This window comes from Camellia sinensis, chromosome 7, assembly GCF_055761805.1.
Source record: "Camellia sinensis isolate YWXY chromosome 7, ASM5576180v1, whole genome shotgun sequence".
NCBI classification, from domain to species: domain Eukaryota; kingdom Viridiplantae; phylum Streptophyta; class Magnoliopsida; order Ericales; family Theaceae; genus Camellia; species Camellia sinensis.
The window spans coordinates 138,155,675-138,161,899 of NC_138967.1; positions in this window are offsets into that span (position 1 = coordinate 138,155,675).

Genomic DNA, 6,225 nt, shown 5'->3' on the forward strand with positions numbered 1-6,225 from the left:
CCTAGATACTCTAAACCAAACCTTGAGGGATCTTTGCTGAAGTGCTTAAGCTTGCATTTTAGCACTTGAGAGTATGAAATTAGTGGTTTTGGAATTCAAGGGATCATTCCTCTTCAAGAGGTATACATTCTAGTTCTTGTGTACCATCTCTTTCTCATATTTTTTTGCTATTTTTGAGTTGTTTATAACCTGTATTTTTTGGCTGAAATTTATGGTTTAAAGCCATTAAAGGTAGATGGGTGGATCACCCTTCTTTGAACCTTGTTTCATAGGCTTTTACCCTTGTGTTTCCCACCTTTTTATCAACTTTTTTTGAACTTTTTACCACTGGTTTTCAGAGTTTTCCAGAGGTTAAAAATCATGTTTTGAAGTCCTAAAAATTGAGGGGTAGTGTAATAACCCTCCCCACTGCTTACCGATAAACATTGATTACCGCTAAACTGAACTGATTATGACTGATAATTGAATTGATTAAAGTACTGAACTGACTGATTGAAAACTGGAACTGAATTGACTGAGTATGTATGTTAATTTGTATTCTATCTGTTTGATTGTTTATTTGATCTGTTCATGTTTTATGTCCAAACTACTAATTGGAGGCCTTATTGGCGGCCGAACCGGGAATTGATTGATGTGTTATGATCACCATAATTTATGTGATTTTATGATATAATTATCTGAAAACTGATTAGTTATGATTAAATTAGATTAAATATCAATGAATTGCAAGTGTTAGGCTTATTTACACTTTTGCCACACTTAGTGGCCACTATCTCACACACATTTGAGCCTTGTATACACTTATACACTTAGATCAAAACATTGCTCGGCCTTTCTCCTTGCCATAGTCGACCAAGAGGGGGAGAGAGTGAGAGATTGAATTGTTCATCTTGAATTGCTTGGGAACTTGAAGAATTGCTTAGTAATTGAAGTATAGATCGCATATTTGAGCTCCCCAAACCTTGAATACAAGACTTAGGTAAGGATTTCATCTTCTCATTCTTGCATTTTAGCTAATTCGTGCATGGTCCATGTTCAATTGTCGAGCTAAGTCATGTTTTAGTTCATACATGTTGATATAGAGCATAATTCATGCATGCATGTTCGAATTATTGGGTTGTGAGTTGATTTCATGATAAAATGGTACATGCATGTCCATAATCTTGTAATGGTCCATGTTTTCATCTTGTTTTGGAAACAATTGGCTCCTTATAGCATCAAATTGAAGCTTTGAATTGATTTGAATTCATGCATGTTTGCATGTTCATCTTGTTTTTGAAAATGGTTTGAAATTGGGTTTGAATTAAACACCCTTGGGCTTTGATTTCTCAAAATTGAGCTTTGAACCATGTTATTCTATGCGTTTACAAATGTTTTCTGGAAATTCAGCCCAAGAGGTCGAGTTTTGAGTTGTTAAAACTTGGTTTGAGCTTGGAGGTGCAATCTGGGTTTTCCAGATTCTGCACTTCCGCTCGAGCGGGGACTAGTGACGCTCGAGCGTGGAATCCGAGCATCCAGTATCTCTGCACTGTTTTACAGTCCGCTCGAGCGGAGGATTGGGCGCTCGAGCGGAGTCATGTGTCTCAAGCTCGAGCGGGCGTCGAGCGTCCGTCGAGCGGAGATTTCACCCATCCAGTACTTTTACAGTACGCTCGAGCGGGATATTTAACGCTCGAGCGTGTACCTTTGTTGCATGACCGCTCGAGCGGGGAAACCTGAGCTCGAGCGGGACTCTGTTTTTCTGAAAACTCCTGAAACTGTTTTCTGATCACATCTTTGCATCCTCATCTCATCCTAGGCATTCTTAGGCCTAGTTTAAGACATCTTATTGAGGATATAGATGTAGAACACACCGAGGTATTTAGGGATTAAGCTATTATCTTTCCCAGCTGTGTAGCTTAGTGTGTTCAATCTGTTAACTGTGTAGGGTTGGCGACTGGGGAGACACGCTCTAGCTTACTGTAGCCCAGAACTCTGTGAGTAACGATTGTGTAAAGATATGTTCAAAAATGATTATTTTCTGAACAACTGAACTGTACTATTTCTGAATTGAATATTGTTAATTGAATGAATGTATGCCCTATATTCTGAACTGTATTGTGGCATCCTTAGCACCTACTGTTTACTGCTTACTGTTACTGTTACAGAGATCTCTGTCGGTTCCCTTGTTGGAACCACTACTGTTACTGACTGATGGCCATCATTTACTGCTCGGTCTTTTAAGACCTACTGTTTACTGTACTATTATGCTAATGGATGTACCACATATAACTGTACTGACTGAACGACTGAAATACTGATTTAATGAACTGTTTTCATTACTGTAAGGACATTCATTCTTAACCTCTTTACGCATTATGTTATTCATTGGGCTTTAGCTCGCTGCTCATATATATATGTAGGTGTACAGGCACCAGACCGCGGCTAGGAGCGTCAGGGTTACTCCAGTTTTGTCCAGCCAACTACCGTGCCTCACTGCGAGGTTCCAAGCCTACCATGCTAAGGCTTAGGGGTGTTTTAGGACTCCCCCTTCTGTAATGTCTTACTGTTTTGTACTAACCGAATGGATTGTATAGACTGATTGTTTACTGTTCTACTGTAAGGGATGGAGTCCCTAGTCTGAATGATTGTAAATAATGTGCATACTGTCCTATACTGGTTATGTATATATATGTGAAAAGTCTTTTTGCATACAGACTGTCACAGCTCATTAGACACTGTTTACTTACTGTATTGGCTTCCGCCAGGCCCTGTACTCTGTTTTACTGTCTTACTGTTAAGCAGGCCTTCGGTAATCTCGGATTACTGGCCGGTTACGGTGCTAAACCCATGGGGCCAGGTTTGGGTTGTGACAGGTAGCCTCCCCTCCTTGTGATTGTTTATTAGCTTAATTGCTCTATGTTTTTAGCTTACTCTTTTAACTATTTTTACTTTAATTCCAACACTATTTTGAACTAATTTATGACTGTTTTCATGTATTAGTTTTATTTTTGCTTTGTATTGCATGCGTGTAGTGTAATGGTCCTCATAGGCTTGGTGGTTTTAGCCTTAGCCACCAACTTATTTGAGTTGATAGCATTTATTTCTTACTTTCCATACTTGTGTTCACCTCTAAGCATCTCTGCAACCTCCCTAATTTCTTGGCCTTTTCTCTTTGTTTTGAGAGATGCTTCAAAAGGAGTATTGTTTAAGCTTGAAGGGTGATATTGTGCTTAACGATTTAATCCCTTTAGGGGTTCATTACCAACGACATGATCTCCCCCTCATGCCTAAAACAACACTTGGTTTGACACTTCTCTCTAATAGTGGACTTAAAGCTCGTTATTGGACTTAATTGACTAATGAATTGAAGGTAATTAAAATGAAGTAATAAAATTGGGGTTAAAATGAAACAAGGTTCAAAGAGTCAATGTCAACCCAATTGAATCTCGAGGCGTTTCATATTTGTCAGTGATGAAAACGATTCAAGAGTCAATGTCAACCCCTTCCATTGATCAATCCATAGGGAGGAGGTTTTGTTGGTCTTTCCTTACCAATTATTGAAATTGTATCTCTTGGTTCATAAGTCATCACATAATGAAATTGCGTCGATTGATGGCTTGCGAATCAAGCCTACCCCTTATTTGAGCTGTTTGATGATAAGCAGAGGCAAGGTGGACAAACATCCCCTGAGAATACTCTGTTTGTGCTCTGTTTATTTTCTATTGCAGAATAAGAAATCCAATATTAGTGGCCAGCAGGCCACCTTTACTAGGCGACAGGTCACTACTTCTGGCCTGCCGACCACTTTTTCCAACAAGGTAGTGTACTGTTTCCTGTAGAACAGAGCAGAAATTGAGGTGAAAAATCAATGCAATCTCTTGACTGTGCAACAGAAGCATTTTAGTAGCAAAACGGAGAGCATTTTCGGGTGGAAATCCACGTCCATGCATGAGCCATCCCTTGATTGTCAGGATCTGTTAAAATAATGTTGTAATAGTAGTATGTTGTACTTAAAGTAACGGACTTGTAACTAATTAGTTAGTTTAATTAGAATAGTTAGTTAGTTTTGTGTTGTACTTAATTAATTAGCTAAAGTAGTTAGTTAATTTATGGTGTTGTAATAATTAGCTAGCATAATTAATTTATTTCATTTGGGTTGTAATAGATTAGTTAAGTAGCTTAGCTAATTCATTCATTCGGACACTTCTACGCGAGGGCAAATATGTAATAATGCGTGTATGTCTTCCAACTCCATATCTTTCTTCCTTTTATTTACTTGCTTATAATGAGTGGTTTAGAATATCATATTTCTTTTAGCATTTCCTGTGTTTGCATCCATTTGTCTTGCATGAATCAAGGCTCGATTCATCATTCTAACAAACATTGTCGTTTATTACTTCGTTAAATACATGTTTAAAGCGCATGCTATCAAATTGATTCACATGGTGTATTAGTAGCCGAGCCTATTAATTGTATTTTGTATGTGTTGCATTAGTCATATTGCATTAATTAGGGACATGCATATTTATTTTGCTTGTTTTGGCTCGCCTCGGAGTATTAAGTGAGTATTTTATTGCTTTAGTATATTGCATGAGTGTGATTATTGTCATGTCTATCATGCTTGCCATAAGGCTAATTACTTAAGTGTTATACTTATTTGAATGCCTGTGGATGGAGGCTAACTGCTTGGATTGGGATAATTTAAGTAATGTGCATATGAGATCACTTTTTCAAGCGGTACATATTCGAAACAATTTGCAAAAACATACATGAAATCAAAATGTTCTAATTTTTGCAAATTAGTCTATACTTGTATGCGCATAGTAAAGTTAGTCTAATAATCAGAACAAGAGCATATAATGTAAATAAGAATCACATCATGATTAGTCGAGACCGATCTTTGATCGGGCGAATGATGTGCTCAATTCATGACCTTCCCCTCTTGTACCTAAGTTCTCGAGTCGAGACAATCTTGGTGATGACGGACACGTGGCCTTTGGCACAAGTCTCGGGTTTCTTAAATTTCCCAAAAATATTTAGGTGGTGACTCTATATCTAAAAAGTAGTCCATTTTTGGCATTTTGATTTAAAATTCATTTTCAAAAGATTTACTGGATTTGGACTCTTTTGTGTTTATCTATTTTACGTTGCACTTGTAAGATCAGATTCAGAACCACGGGAGTCCGAACTGTAGGGCTATCGTATCTAAAAGGAGCATGAAAAGCCAAGCTACATGTGGCACGGCACCTTTGGAAAAATCTAATTCTCTATTTTTGTTTTTTCTTCAATTTTTTTTTTGTTTTTTTGAAAAACAAACTTATATGAGGACAACAGATGTAGCAATAGAACACAAATTTACTACCATTTTGTATGAAAATATTGCACCAGATCTCTATTTGTAGAACAAGTAGTGATCTGTCTATACAACAAAAGCATTTGAATTGCACCAAAAAATCTGATAACCTTGAAACTTTTCCAATTCTCCAGCTAAACTTTCACCCACATTCAGTTCAAGTAATGAATTCAGCTGAAACTAATTTCTACATCATAAAAGTATAGGTAATCCCCATATTAGCACAAACACGAAATATGATTTCAAATGTATCCAAATATTCCTACTCAGATAAAAGTATAAAACTATAAATACAAATTACAAATTAACAACTATGAACACCAATCTATGAGTTCTAACACCAATTTTATAAGTTACATCAACAACATTAATAAAACACACATTCTAGCCCAATTTCAGTATGATGAATAATTTTCAGCAACAATTTTCAACATGATGAACAACAACATGAACAACAACAGTTTGACCAAACATTCCAGCCCAATTTTAGCAACTTTTTCAGCAACATTAAGAAAGAAACCTTCGTTTATGAGCTGCTATGACTGAAAGTTCCAGTGCGTTTCGCCTCTTTGTGCCTGTCAATAGCCTAAAATGAAAAAAAAAAAAATTAAAAAACACAGTAGCAAACTAATTTTCCCATGATTTATGCCACCAAAAATCCTCATCCTTTATTAAAAATCCAACTTTTTTTTATATAAAAAAAAAGAAAAAAAAAGAGACTTCAACTGAATTAGAATTACTTGAATCAGACAAAAACACAATGAAGACTCTTATACTATTCAACAACAAAAACACAACCAGGAAATACAGAGAGGAGAGATAGAGAGAGAGAGAGACAGAGAGAGAGAGAGAGAGCGAGCTTGTCTATGTAAGGAGAAAGAAGGAAATGC